Consider the following 15,921-nt stretch of genomic DNA (forward strand, 5'->3'; position numbering starts at 1 on the left):
ATCTGTACACAGACACATTTTGCTCAAATACATGGGAAAAAATCAAGCAGAGGGCCTTTAATACATTTTGACATTTTTTGCGCATTAGGGATGGACAGTATAATCTGCCAGCGCGCCTGCCATCTGCCAGACAGTTGATGTGGGTGATTTAATTTTTTTCATTCATAAAAGATCAGTTATCACAAAGGTGGCTGCATGTTTACATAATAATTGCGTGCACATTTACAATACATTTCCCCCACAATACAGTATTTAGCTGATGAACTTTACTTAAACTTTTGGGCTCTGATATCAACAGCAGCAAATAACAGATATCAGCCAAAACATCATGGTGAGTGTCTGATATTGCATCGGCTAAAAAACCAAATCCATAGCAGACCATCTCTTTTGTACATGATGTTCTTTTCTCATATTACTAGAGCATAATAAACACACACGCTTATGTTATGTAACCATGACACATATATTTGCCTTATGAGTACGAGGATACCCCCACAAACGGCTCCTCTCTCTGCATTACTCAACCCTCTTGTCTGTCTCCTGTAGCATTTAAACAGTTACCTTTTGTCTGAGTGCGTTAGTGAAATGAGTGTTGTAACCTGTCATATGCTCTGTAAGTTGTCTGTAAGGCCGTGGTAATATTGTGATAATGTGCATGTGAATGGACGATTGGGGTGAATTATCAGGAGTCACCTTCAGACAGACACTTCTCCTTTGTGTTGACTCACAGCTTTGCACAGCTCTCCACAGCAGCACAGGGACAGTACTGATGAAGCGCTTATGTAATTTAGCCCATCTGGGTTAATTGACCCTCCCCCTACTCCATCTCTCTCCCCCCTCCCTCTGCATTTCTCTCTCTCCTTCTATCCCTCTCCCTCCATCCATGTCTCTCCCTCCATCTTTCTCCCCCTCTCTGGTTTCCCGTTGCAGCCTGTGATGTGGCCCGTGTCCCTGGATAATGGTGCAGTGTATTGTGGAGGATGAGGGGGACTTGGATAGACATGAAAGCTAAAGGTGGCGATTGTGTAAGAGCTGAGCACATGAAGACTGCTACAGTGTGTGTGTGTGTGTGTGTGTGTGCGCAGAGTGGAGTTGGACTGTATTTAGACGAGTTAACTGCATGTCTGTTGATGCAACATTAAATAAACTCCCACATCTTAGTTTTCGTGGGTTTCCGGCATAAGGATTTGGCATGGCAACGGTCCTCTGTTGTTATAGCAATAACACTATTATAATCTAAATATTATATCTTTTGAATGGCGAAAGGTCCACACAATATCCTCCAAATCAGGAAGGCATCATTTGCCTCAACCCCATGAATAGAGGTTTGAATGAGGTTTTGTTTTTCATTACTGATATCAGTTTTGCAGCGTTTTATTGGAGAACTTGTCCTAAAGATAAACCTTTATCAGACCTGTCAACAGATTCATTGAACTGAGCACAGTGCCTTTCTTTTGAGGATTCAGACAATCTTATCTACTCCAAGAGAGAAGTGATCAAATGTATGTAGCTGGCAGCCTTCATAAAACATAAAACAGCTTCTGTAGTTCAGCCCTTGTATGATATCAGTCACTTTACATATAGTACTACATCAACTCCAGATGTGTGATCTGCAGTAATCCTCCAGTCTGATCAGGTTTGTAAAGTTGACCTATGCTACACATTCTCCTTTCATGTATCTGTGCTGAACGTGTTAAAAGAGAGGGAAAGCCGACACAGTGCGGGAGGGGGAGGTGCTGGGGGCGGGGCTTACGGAGACAGAGGGAAAGGAGAGTCAGGAGAGGGAACAGTGGAGCCGAGCCAGAGGAGCAGGCAGCACTGCACAGCACAAGTGGAACTAGCGCACTGTGGGATATGAAGCATCCAGGAGACAAGGAACACATCTAACTCGGAACACGTACAGCACAACACGCTCGGAATTGTTTTCATTACAAAGGATACAAACCGCAAGCAGAGATGCAGGGCTCTCGTGAGGGTGAGTACCAGTCTCCTCAGCAGTGTCCTTAAGTTGTGGAGGGAAACTTTGAATGAGCTCTTAAGCCTGCAGGAAGCCACTTCGGAGTTGTTGACATCGGAAATGCCTCCACACCAAGGTGCAGTGCGAATGGAGAGGGCCAGACAAAAGTTGCTAGAGTAACCAATTCATATGTTAAACAGTAGTGAGGAAATTAGTTTAGAATGTAACACGCTCATGAAAAGCCCATTAAGGCATGTTTATTGGCACATAGACAGTTGTATCATAAAGGGAGCTGCAGTGTGTTGGTTTTAACTTAGTGATTCATAGTCAGATGTTTAAAAAGGTGACGAGGTGGTGTACAGTGTGGCACCGTCTGCTTGAGACATCATCATCATCAAAGTAAGTTGGAATATTTAGATGAGGGTTTGTTTTAAAATTACATAGTATTTATGCTAAAGGTATCAGTGTCTTTAGCTAGGATCTGTGCCAAGTTTCATTAAACGATAGAGCAGCTAAAATGGCCGTTTTAATTTAGAAATGAATTGTGAATTTTAAGATTTAGACAAGGATGAGAGTTTTAAAATTGTAATGAAATTCTTGCATGGGAATGACAACATGTATACAGTACTGCTTACGTAGTTTGTAATAATTGAAATACCAAAATTGTAGTTTGTCTGCGTTGATGATATAGAAAGGCTCATTATTTCTTTTCATAATTTAGTGGAATTACTACAAAAAACAAAGATCAGTAGCAAAAAATCAAATTGTCCTGATATCTTTTACTCATTTCTTTGTTGAAATAGGTTAGCCACATCAAACCAGGGAGTTATTTTACACCAGATGCCCTTCACGTCACATCCAGCCACGGTGATTGACATGAGCTGTGTCTCCATCTTTTGTCCTTTCTCGTTTTTGAGACAATAGAGTGTGATTTTCAACATTAAATTGTGCTTTCTTTTGTATTCTTGTTTGCTCTTATATCTGTGTAATCCCTCAGTCGTCCAGTAGGTTCATAGTGGTCCATGGGTGTATACTAGTCTATGTGTCTTATGTGTATGTGTACCGTTCTTGCTCTGCTGAGTTTCTAGTTTCAGATGCATATAAGCTATCACCTTTGCATCCAGATATTCCTCTGTAGAACTAAACCTGCCTCCATCTCGGACTTTTCACATCTTTAGCAGTTTTTTTTTTTGCAGGTTTGTAACTTGAGTTCTCTAATCTGCGCGCTCTCCTAATCAGCTCATTACACACCGTGGGCTATTGATTTGAAATTTCAGCCGTGCCGAAGCTGTCCCAGGCTTTTTGGACAGTCGGCCTCAAAGGAAAGAGCGGAGGAGGAGGAGGGGGGAGGAGGAGGAGGGAAGAAGAGGAGTGTCATTCTATCCAGCTAGCGCACACTTCTTTCAGAGATAAGAAAGCGCCTGGCCCAGCATATCTATTCCTAGCCTTTTGAAACACCACAAGTTTGTATTTTACATGCGGCGTGTAAACAGAGTGTTTTGTGCAGTTCTGATGACAGGGCTTTGTTCAGACTGTGAGTATTACACAGCGTCCAATTCGCCCCAAGTCACAAATTACATGTTCTCATCAAGTTTGTTACGGCTCAGGACTGATGTGTCAGCAGATGTTTTATAAAGGCTTTTTAAAGACTGCTACTTCACATGTAGTAGTATTAGCAGTAGTAATAGTAGTACTAGTTGAAGTAGAAGTAGTATTTATTAGAGTGTAGTAGGAGGAGCAGTTACGAGAGTGTAGTAATAGTAGTAGTTAGGAGATTATAGTAATAGTAGTTAATAGATTGTAGTAGTAGTTCGTATTTTGTACTAGTAGTTACTATGTTGCTCTAGTAGTTAATATATATGGCTGTAGTAGTTTGTAGATTGTAGTAATACTACAATAGTAGTTAGTTAGTAGAATGTAGTAGTAGTTACTGGATTGTAGTAGTCGCTAGTAGGTTGTGTTATTAACAGTTGGTAGATACTGTGTTGTAGTTGAAGTTAGTATGTAGCAGTAGTAGTAGTCAAATCAAATCAAATCAAACTTTATTTATATAGCACTTTTCATACAAAAAAAAGTAACACAAAGTGCTTTACAAAGCATTAAAATCAGTCCCACCCACCAAACCCACCCAGCCACCCGACAGCCCAACAACCCAACCCCAACACATCAATAATCATAACCAAACAACCCCCCACCCCAACACACACTCCCACCCCCCACCTCAACACATGTTAAAATACCTCAGTTTCATTTAAAATATGTTTAAGTGGAACAGGCTGGATAAAGATGAACCAGATGAGAGAGCGCCACCAGAGGAACCATCTGCACCAGGAACAGGGTCACCCACAGCCACAGGACACCAGCCCAGGGCCCAGAGAAGAGATGAGGCAAGACCAAACCTCCAGGGCCCACGAACCAGGGCCCAGCAGCCACAGCCAACCACAGCTCCCGGTGCAGAGGGCTCCTCAGAGGAAACACTGGCAAATCTAAAATGATTAAAAATAATAAAATAAGTCAAAACTAATAAATAAGTCAATAAATAATAAAATAAATAACCAATAAATAATAAAATAATCAATAAATAATAAAATAAGTCAAAACTAAACAAGTAAATAAAACATAAGTAAAACATAAACACACTAGCCAGCCTAAATAAGACTAAATAAATAGAGAAGTAAACTAAAATGATAAATACTAATCAAAAGCTATGCTAAAAAGATGGGTCTTGAGCCTGCTTTTAAAAACCTGAATGTTCTCTGCGGCCCTGAGGTCCTCCGGCAGACTGTTCCATAGACGGGGGCCATAAAACTGGAAAGAGGCCTCTCCATGCGTGTGTGTCCTGACTTTGGGAATGACTAGGAGCCTGCTGCCGGAGGAGCGCAGGGGCCGCGAGGGTTCATAGGATAAAAGCAGTTCTGTAAGATAAGAAGGCCCAAGACCATTAAGACATTTAAAAACCAGTAAAAGAACTTTAAAATCGATCCTGAAACACACAGGGAGCCAATGCAGGGATTCTAATACCGGTGTAATGTGGTCCCGCCCCCTGGTCTTAGTCAGGACACGTGCTGCTGAATTTTGTAATAATTGTAGACCTGAAATCGCCTTTTTGGGAAGACCAGAGAGCAGGGCATTACAGTAGTCTATACGACTGGTGATAAAAGCATGCATCAGCGTCTCTGTGTTGGCCCGAGAGAGAATGGGACGGACTCTGGCTATGTTTTTCAAATGGTAAAAACCAATTTTTGTGATGTTTTTAATGTGTGGAATAAAAGTCAGCTCAGAGTCAAAAATAACGCCCAGGTTTCTTACTTGTGATGATGGATTAAAAGACTGTGACTGTAATTTGGGTAAAAGTTTCTCTCTCTGGGCCTCAGGACCGATGATTAAAACCTCAGTTTTGTCCTGGTTAAGCTGGAGGAAGTTTTCTGCCATCCAGGATTTGATGTCTAAAATACAGTTAAAAAGAGCATCCACTGGGCTGGTGTCATCAGGAGACATGGAGATGTAAAGCTGTGTATCATCTGCATAGCTGTGGAAGCTGATTCCATGTCTCCTGATGACATCACCAAGAGGGAGCATGTACAGGTTAAAAAGTATAGGACCTAAAATGGAACCCTGGGGCACACCACATGTGATTTTATGAACCTGAGAGGAGTAGGTGTCTAAGCTTACCATAAATGTTCTGTCTGTGAGGTAGGAAGTAAACCATTTGTGTACAGTACCAGAGAGGCCGACCAGGTGTCTGAGTCTGTTTAAAAGAATAGTGTGGTCTACTGTATCAAAGGCAGCGCTTAGATCCAGTAGAACCAACACTGTCACCTGTTTAGAATCATAATTTAGTCTAAAATCATTTAAAATCTTTGTCAAGGCTGTCTCTGTACTGTGGTTTACTCTAAAACCAGACTGACATTCTTCAAGAATGTTCTGTGTGTTTAAAAAATAATTAAGCTGGGTAAAAACAAGTTTTTCTAAAATTTTGCTTAAAAATGGTAAGTTAGACACTGGTCTGTAATTGTTAAAATCATTAAAATCTAAATTGCTCTTCTTCAGCAGGGGCCTCACCACTGCAGCTTTAAAGGCAGTGGGAAAGACCCCTGTCTGAAGAGAGTAGTTCATCATGTTTAAAAGCTCGTCTCTAAAAGATTCATAAAATGACTTGAAGAACCGTGTTGGAATGGGGTCAACAAGACATGTGGTGGGTCTCACTGAGGAGAAAACTTCATCAAGCCTCTCAGCATTAACCAGGACAAAGCTGTCCAGTGTTTCCTCTGGTAAAGACAAACAATCAGATGTGTTAAAAACAGTGGTTTGGTTAGATAAAATGTCACATCTGATTTTGTTTATCTTTCCCATGAAGTGGTCTGCAAACTGCTCACAAAGGGAGTCAGTGGGAGGGAGTTTGGAGTTGTTAAGAACAGGGTTAGTGAGATGGTCGATAGTGGAGAAAAGAATTTTGGGGTTGTTTTTATTATTTGTGATTAGTTTGGAGAAATATGAGTTTCTATTGTTTCTGATGGCGTTATTATATGTTTTTAGATGTTGGGTGTACATTTGAAAGTTAATTGTGATTTTGTTTTTCCTCCATTTTCTTTCTGCCCTTCTGCAGTTTCGTTTAAGTTGTTTTATTGATTCAGTTTTCCATGGTGCTGCAGGTTTGGGGGGGGCCTTGCTTAATTTAAGAGGAGCAACTGTATCTAAAGTGGATTGAAGTTTGCTGTTAAAATCATCAACAATAAAATCACAGGAGGCAGGTAAAACAATTGGAGGAGTGTTCTCTAAAATTTGAATAAAATTTGCAGCCACTTCAGGGGTAAGATGACGCTTCCTCACAGTTCTCACAGAGGTCTCCCGCTGAATAAAACCAGTGATATTAAAAAACACACAGAAATGATCTGACACAGCCAGGTCAACAACAGAGGACACACTCGCAGACAGGCCATGAGTGATGACCAAGTCCAGAGTGTGTCCTCTGTTGTGAGTTGGCTGTGTCACATGCTGGGTAAAATCCATGTAATTAAGAACATTTAAAAATTCCCTTGCAACAGGGTCTAAAATATCTACATGTAAATTAAAATCACCGGTTAAAATAATCATATTGTAAGAATTATGTAGAATTGATAAAAATTCCGAAAATTCATTGATAAAAATACTGCACTTTTTTGGTGGTCTGTAAATTGTTACTGCTAAAATTTGTGGGTTATTAAAAACAACTGCGTGGTATTCGAAACTCTTAAAATTATTAAATAAAATAGGTTTGGTGGCCAGAGTACTTGAACATATAGAAGCAGTGCCACCTCCCCTTTTACTACCCCTAATTGAAAAGGCATAGTTAAAATCAGAGGGGGAGGCCTCATTGAGAACAACCGGTCCATCTCCACCCAACCAAGTTTCTGTTAAAAAGAGACAGTCAAGTTTGTGATCTAAAATTAAGTCATTGACAATAAAAGCTTTGTTCAGCAGAGAGCGGACATTTAAAAGTGCCATGTTTATTGTTGAAGGAGGATGAGTAGGAGGAATCTTTGATAAATTAATTTTGGTGAGCTGTGATAAATTATTGATGTTAACTGTACGATTGTAAGAGTTTTTGTGAATAGGCCGCTCTCTGCTGAAAATTACCGGGATATGGTGTGATGATTCTATTGATGGCGTGGACGATGGTGATGGGGTTTCTGAAGAAAACCGTCATGCAGATTCTATTGTGAGCTGTATGTTCTGGGAAAGAAGAAATGAACCATGGAGATTTGGATGAAGAAGGTCCTTTTTGAACAGTCCGGGTCTCTTGAAGAACAGAAGGAAATTGTCTATGTAGGGGATATGGTTGGTGGTGCAGAAGGATTTGAGCCAGATGTGAAGTTGTCTTAAGCGGCTGAATTTGATGTCTCCAAAGCGAGGTGGGGTGAGTGGGCCGGAGATTATGCATTTTTTATTTAGACTATGGATGGTGGAGATGAGAGTTAAGAAGTGGTCCTTAAGTGTTTCTGACTGCTGCAAACGGAGATCATTAGTTCCAACATGAATCACAACTGTATTAACCGTGGGATGCTGACGTAGGATGTTGGGGGCGGAGTTTGTGATGTCCTGGACGAGGGCACCTGGGTGACAAGACGTGTAGCCATTTTTCACCCTCACGTGTCTGACCAAGGAGGAGCCCAGTATCAGAACGGAGGGACCTGAGGGACCTGGCCGCGGCGCTGAGGCTGGAGCCGCTGGTGGAGCCTGTGCTGGGTCTCTCTGTGGCGCCGTGGAAACACCCGCCGGAGCAGAGCTTTCACCTGGGTCACACCCGCTGGATGCGGCCGAGCCCTGCGTGCACCGAGAGGACGCGGCGCATACACCCGACTCACGGCGAGCAGTCTGGCCCGACATGCGTGGGGACGCGGCCGCGGAGCCTCCGCTCAGGGCTGCTGGAGCGGCAGGTGGAGATGAGGGGCGCATCAGCGGAAAGTCAGTCAGAGAGCCCAGGAAAGGTGGTGATGAGCCCGTGCGCCACGCTCCAGGAGGTTTAGGAGCCGGGGTGAAGTGGATCAGTAGTGAATATTTTGTAGTTGTACTGTGGGTGTAGCAGTTAATATGATGTAGTTGTAGTAGTTAGTAGATTGCTGTAGTAGTTTGTAATGGTTCGTAGTTAATAGATTGTAATAATAGTTAGTAGGTTGTAGTAGTTGGTAGATACAGTGAAACTGTTGCACTTAGTATGTACTAGTAGTTAGTAGGATGGAGTAGTTAATATGATGTAGTAGTAGTAGGATGTAGTTGTAGCAGTTGTAGTAGTTAATAAATTGTAGTAGTTAGTAGATTGTAGTTATAGTCTGTAGATTTTAGTAGTTAGTAGGTTGCTGTAGTCATTAATAGATGTATTAGTAGCTGTTAGTATGATGTAGTAGTAGTAGGAGTAGTTGTTAGTAAATAGCTGTAGTTGTTTGTAGTTAGTAGATTGTAATAGTGGTTAGTAGGTTGTAGTAGTTGGTACATACTGTGTATTTGTTGTAATTAGTATGTAGAAGTAGCAGTAGTAGTAGCAGTAGTTAGTAGATCATAGTAGTTGAGGTAGTTAATAGGTTGTAGTTGTAGTAGTCGTAGTAGTTAGTAGATTATAGTAGTCGGTTGTAGTAGTTGGTAGATATTGTGTAGTTGTTGTAGTTAGTATATACTAGTAGTTAATTGATTGTAGTTGTAGTAGTTAGTAGATTGTAGTTGTAGTCTGTAGACTGTAGTAGTTAGTAAATTGCTCTAGTAGTTTGTAGTTAGAAGAAGAAGATTGAAGAGGAGAAGAAGAAGATTGTAATAACGGTTAGTAGGTTGTAGTAGTTGGTAGATACTGTGCAGCTGTTATATTTAGCATGTAGTAGGAGTAGTAGGAGACTGTAGTTGTAGTAGTTGCAGTAATTAGTAGATTGTAGTAACAGTAGTTAGTAGATTCTAGTTGTAGTAGCAGTAGTTGGTAGATTGTAGTAGCAGAAGTTAGTAGATTGTAGTTGTAGTAGATGTAGTAGATTGTAGTTGTAGTAGCAGTAGTTAGTAGATTGTAGTTGTAGTAGTTAGTAGATTGTAGTTGTAGTAGACTGTAGTTGTAGTAGACTGTAGTTGTAGTAGCAGTAGATTGTAGTTGTAGACTGTAGTTGTTGTAGTGGCAGTAGTTAGTAGATTGTAGTTGTAGTAGCAGTAGTTAGTAGATTGTAGTTGTAGTAGCAGTAGTTAGTAGATTGTAGTTGTAGTAGCAGTAGTTAGTAGATTGTAGTTGTAGTAGCAGTAGTTAGTAGATTGTAGTTGTAGTAGCAGTAGTTATTAAATTGTAGTTACAGTGGTTAGTAGATTGTTGTAGTTGCCATAGTACATTTAAAATACTACATGCTAGCAGGCGATGCTATAATTATCCTGGTTGGGTTTTTTGGCTGGAGTACACAAAATGACGTAGTTGGTAATAAACAGCACAGATGGGTACACAGGTGTTGTAAAAGTACTGCGATGAGGCCGGATAAATGTGCTGAGATCAGGCTTTCGCAATAGGTCAAATTGGTTAAGTTAAGTAATAGTTGCTCCGGGCCGTTGGTAACCGCTCAAACTGTTTGTATACAGCAGCTAAGGACATGGTGCGCTTGTCAAGTCTGGATATACTTTTGTTTATTTTGAATGGGAATTTTGTGACGGCTGAGTTGGCAATGAACTACTTATCCTAAAACACAGTGTCGCTGGGATGGGTTTGAACACGGTGCTGAGTGAGATAACCTGTATTCATATAGATTACATCACCAATAACGAAACAAGCGCCGGCTATCATGCTCCTACCCTCACGATTTTTCCACCTCGGCCTGTGTTATGTAACGGCATCGTCAATATGTGTGAAAAGTGTGCCTACGAACTGGTAGTCAGAGCCGATGGGATTACGTGGGATTAAATTTGGGTTTTTATTTTGACTGTGGCCAGACCTGGAAAATGCATGCTCAAATTATCTTTTTTCACTTGTGACAGTAGTAGTCAGTGATTTCATGTTATTCTAGCTGTTTAGTGACGTGTAAATAAATTCATATGGGTCTGCTCTTTATATAATCTGTTGGTTCAATCCCAATTTCACTATTTAGCTAAAATTAATTATCAAAAGTTATCTGGTTTATCAGTTATTGGAGATATAGGTGAAATCGGAAAATTGACGATATTCCGATAATTTTTTCCGCAATGTGCCCTTTGTCATTGACTTTTTAAACAGACTCATGAGTGAAAGTATTAATTTATTTCCCAAATAAATGTATGTAGTTGTTATTTTTACTAAAGTGAAAGGTAAACTTTAATATAACTTTGGTTTTTCCTACAGATTTTAAAAGTTTAACATCGGTATCGGCAAATATAGATTATCGGCCACAAAATATATGTTAAAAAAACCCATATTGGACCATCTCTACTTTATTTCAAGTCTCTAATTCAACCAGAACGTTTGTTTTAAAAGTCCTTTCACAACCTTCTCTCATCCTGAAGGTCATTATTAATTTATTTTCTTCAATTTCCAATGGTTTCATTTTGTTTGATTCTGCAGGTTTAAGTAATCTCAAGTCTTAAACTCACCCTGTTCCACCTTGTGATGTCATTAAGTGGCATTCCAGTATTAAAGCTTCTCTGAAATCAGGACTGAATTAGACCACAAAGAGCAAATATGTCACTCTAAGATGTAAAGATGTAAAATTATACAACACTAATCATAATGTGCCAGAAGCTAAAGTTAAATCGAACAGTGTATGTATCTTTAAATTTCAAAACATGATACCAACACAGATTATACCAAAAGATTAAAAAGCCAAAAGCATAACATGTTCCTTTAACCGTATGCAGTAACTCTATAGCGCAGTGCATTTCTCCTCACGCGGCGTCAAACATCAAATGAATGGAGCCTAACTGGGACACGTCCTCTTTTCATCTCCTGCTATTGGAGCTTCATTATACTCCATACTGCATATGTTAAGTATTTATACATAACCTGTACGTGCTTCGGACTGGCACGGATTAACCCAGCACCGCACACTTCACATTTTTTATGTTTTGGTCACATTCGGTCTAGCTTTGGTCTGTTTTGGGCACGTGTTTGTGAAATATTCTCTAAGATGATTGAGGGTGAATTATGCATGGCGGTCGGGGCTTATGTAATGTGCTGTGAAACTCATTTGCCTGGCTGCGTTTTTAGCTGGCTCTACTCGGGGGCGGCGTTGTGTCTCATTGGGTTATACTGAGCCCGATTTAGAGCAGAGGTTTTACACTTTGTCACGGCCAATTTTCGACAACTTCTGGGTAAGGCAAACATGGAGATGTTGCTATGAAAAATACAGACGAGGTTTGAATAAAGTAGGTTATAACAGCCTCAAAGGAACAGAACTAACATTTAAAGGGCCCATATTATGCTATTTTCTGTTGTTATAATGTTTCCTCGTCATAAACAGACCTGGAGTTGTGTTTTGTTTCATTCACACACGTTTAACACAAAAATCCTGCATATTTCGGCTGAGTTCTGAGTGTTCTCTCAGAAAACACTCTGTTTCACGTTGTCATGTCATGCAGTAATACAGGAAGTGCTCCACTGTGTTTTTAAACTCCACACATCTTCACTTGAATCATTTGGATAAGTTCACCGCTGGAATTGCCAATCTCTACTAAACTAAAGGTAAAATTTAGCTGTTAACCTGAAAACTACCGCATGACATCACAAAGTGGAACAGCATTTTGAGCTTTGGAGATGTAGAATGAAGTAAAACACAACTCCAGGTATATTTTTGATGAGGTAACAACATTCTAACATAACTCAAAGATCACAAGAGTCCATTTTGTGTAATATAGGACATTTAAAGGTGAATTGTATAACTTTTTCTTTTGGAGCGTTTGCCCCTGCTTGTCTTGGACACGTTAATGCTAAAAAAGTAGGTTATCGCTCAGAGCCAAAGGAACAGAACTAAAGCCTAGTGTTGCTGTGCAAGGAATCTATGGGAAATAATCTAACATTTAAAGGTGTATTATGTAACTTTTGTGGCGTTTGCCCCTGCTTGTCTAGAACTTTTTAATGCTTTGACGAGAATGTTCCCACTGTATGACATCATGCCACCAGGCGAAGTTATATGTCAGATCAGTGGAGAGATGACCCCGATGCATATTTTTATTTTTCAAGGTATTTTTGCTAGTAATTGAATGAATGCTAGATACATATGAAAGTTTTATTAAAAGCCATACTGTGGAACATGATTCTCAGCAAAGGGACTGATCTTCAACAAAACACATTTGTTGATCTGAAGTATAAATCTGTTAAAAATGTAATTAGTGGTTTGATGATGTTATCTTGAACTCTTGACTCTGGTGAGTTCATGTTATAGTGTTGTTACCTCCTCAAAAACATAGAGTTGTGTTTTGTTTTGTTTCATTCGCACATGTTTGACTAATCTTTTATTATTAGTCTGTCTACATCTCCAAAGCTCAAAATGCTCTGCTCTGATTGGCAACTTCAGGGTTGAAATTATCCAAATGATTCAAATTAAGTAGTTTGGAGTTTAATGTTAATGTGTGAATGAAACAAAACACAACTCCACAACGTGTGTTTTTGACAAAGAAAACAACATTATAACATAGATCAGAAAATAGTGTGATATGGGCCCTTTAATACTAAATCATGCAAATATCTTTATCAAAATGCAATGTTAAATGTTTCCTTGTTACTGTAAGCATAAGATTTCTATTTTCGTAAATATGCTGTTTTACTTCATTGGCCTTCACATTTTTAATTAAATCTTTGAACTAATCCTATTGGCAGACACATTTTAAGCATTCTTTCATATGTTGGCCTACTTTTACCATGTGATGTTTTCAGTTGCAGATAAGCGTTTGTGACCCGCGCTTTCAGAATGAGATGGTGGTGTCTTTTCTTACTCTCTCCGTCCTCCGGTGCTCTGAGACAATAGCTCTGCAGCAGGAGGGGAAGAGGAAGTGGTTTTGGAGGGAAAACCTCTTTACAAAGTTCAAACAATAACAAGCAGCTGCATGTAAACTCAAATTAGACTCTTTGACTGTAATCCGAGCCAAGTTACAATGTTTACATAGAATTTATAGACCAACTATTTTGAGTTTGAATTTAGACACAGGAAAGACACTGAAACATGTTATTTTTGCATTCTGCTTTGGGTAAATTTTGAAAAGAAGCTAGAATAAATCTCTCAAAAAATGTATTCACTTTTCATAGTTTCCTCCCTCATATTTTAAAGTGATATTTAAAACCTGATGCCCATCCTAACATAAACATCTACCCACTCACCATGTTGTTTATCCATTGTACACTGTACTTTACCATGAAATATCCAAAAGCCAAATTCACAAATGTTGAATCTGATCATTTCTATTCGTGACTAGACCCAAGAACTCACTGTATTACAGCACAAATCTACATTTTAACAATATTCATTTTAGCTGCCCCCATGTGTATAGATAATATATAGCATGTTGTGATATCATCTGGTAGTAATGCTATTAAATATGATTTTTCACTTCATTCTTTAGTTTAAATAAAGTCGTCCTAAGCCACAAAAGGTTATCCAAGAATTGCTGCAGTGTGTTTTTAAAGACAGACTAAACATACATGGCTCAAATGACCTTCCTTACAAGATTTACTCTCTTGAAGCAAGCACTTAACCTTTGAACTGTCTATACTTATGTGTTCAAAATAGTATTAAACTTTGCCTGGCCTGACCAGACAACACGCGCTAAGAGGAGCTGACAGGGGAGGACAAAGGGGTCTGTTGTCCAGGGCTCCAGGGTCTAAGGGCCTCAGAATTGCAACACCTGTCTATTGATCACTATTAGAGGGGGGCCCACGTGAGCCTTCTTGCCCTGGGCCTCCAAATTTCTATTGACGGGCCTGCACATGCTTTTCCTGTACTTTACAAATAGGTATAGTCTGGAACCATATACTGTCCCGGAGATTTTTGATGGATGTTACTGACAGGCAGATTAACCAATCAGAGAACAGCAAGAAACAGATTTTTTTCAGAAAGAATTGGCAAAGTACTAAACCCTGTGAATCTGAGGTAAAAGAAGTTCTATATTTTGTTCTGAGTGATCCGTGAATATTTGACAGGAGCGTTTGAGACATGCGCCACATATAAACGGCCGTGATTTCCACATAGAAGACACCACTGCCAGCATCATCTTATTGGACTAAGACTTATTGCAGGTTCCTAGTGTTGCATAAGCGTCTAGTCTCCCATGTGTAGGTGTATGGGGTTACAGTCAGCACTCCTGGATACTAGACTAATTCCCAGCTCTGTACCACCGGCATGTGAGCTATTTCCACTGTCTGCTGTCTGACCACTGCAGCCCGGGACACTGGAAAAACCCTGCAAAAGTCACCGCACGCTCCTCCTGCACACGCTCTACCCTTTGTTAATATCACAAGGGTATTGATCTCTGTGTGTAAAAAGTATTCCAGTCCAGTCATTAGAACAGCTGGTGTAAAGGTGTTTTAACCATCACAGCTGATAACAGTCTCTATGGTTACATGCACAGGGAAATCTGAGTGTGCAAAACAACCACATTCAATTGGTTTTATCGACTTATATATTTTACAATCATGTTTTGGGTCAATATTTATTGTGGTACTTTTTTTTTGTATTAGTGGTGAATTCAAATTTTTTGGTTCTACGATTTGAGCTGTGGAGGTTTCATTTTCACTTTAACATAGTGGACCAAAACAAAGCAATATGTGCTCAGTGGAGAGGCCGTAGTTTGTCATTGCTGCCGATCTGAAATCAGTGACTAAACGCCCAAACGCATATCTATTATTTTCCTGGCTGTTTGTTACCCCATGTAGTTGAATGCCTCTCCTAGTCTGTGTCTAATGTAAATCAGCGGGCATCTAAGTAAGCGTTGGCTTCTCCATCTTGGGATCTTTCAGAATCGATTCGTGACATTCACGACGTAGTTCCCAGGTTTACATGCATTTTGGTAAACTGGTTTAAATTGGACGAGGCCGGTTACTTGGTTTTCCTGGCGTGGATGTAAACGTAGTGAGTGAGTACATGGTTTAATCAAGTCTACGACACACACTGGACTCGTTAATATCATACTGTGGAAAATAAACCACTGCCCATGTAAGTGTAACTCTACCAACTGTTTTCATCAAGTCAAAACACATTTATTCCTTAGTGGAGAATAAAACACAACTTTCTCCTACTAGTTCAATTTCATAATTCAGAACAGCCTGTTGAATGAGTGGAGACATGTCTTCAACACAACTCACAAAAAACCTTTTGAAACTATACCATTAAAGAAAGTATAACTTGTGCAAGACATATTTTTCTGCAAGCAGCAGATAAACTTCAACTACCAATAAGTCTGTCCCTACCTCAATAATTAAACAGACTGAACAAAACATTTTTGCCAAGATTGAACATCAAAAACTTTACATTACTGGCCTGATGTGCCAAATGGTCCAAAGAGATCCAGTT

At 39.8% G+C, this 15,921-nt stretch overlaps 1 protein-coding gene across 2 annotated transcripts in view; it reads left to right on the forward strand.

Annotated features, from left to right (window-relative positions):
- The window catches only part of lzts2a (leucine zipper, putative tumor suppressor 2a), a 91,806-nt gene that overhangs the window by 47,152 nt on the left and 28,733 nt on the right, over positions 1-15,921 (forward strand). Inside the window, exon 1 of one of the 2 annotated variants that reach the window (XM_033979957.2) lies at positions 1,792-1,975. The exons of the other annotated variant lie outside the window; for it this stretch is intronic. The gene's annotated coding sequence lies outside the window, so the exon portion shown is untranslated. Of the gene's footprint in view, positions 1-1,791; positions 1,976-15,921 lie in introns of those variants that run through there. 2 annotated transcript variants of the gene reach the window in all.

Source organism: Periophthalmus magnuspinnatus, chromosome 15 (genome assembly GCF_009829125.3).
Source record: "Periophthalmus magnuspinnatus isolate fPerMag1 chromosome 15, fPerMag1.2.pri, whole genome shotgun sequence".
Taxonomy (NCBI): domain Eukaryota; kingdom Metazoa; phylum Chordata; class Actinopteri; order Gobiiformes; family Gobiidae; genus Periophthalmus; species Periophthalmus magnuspinnatus.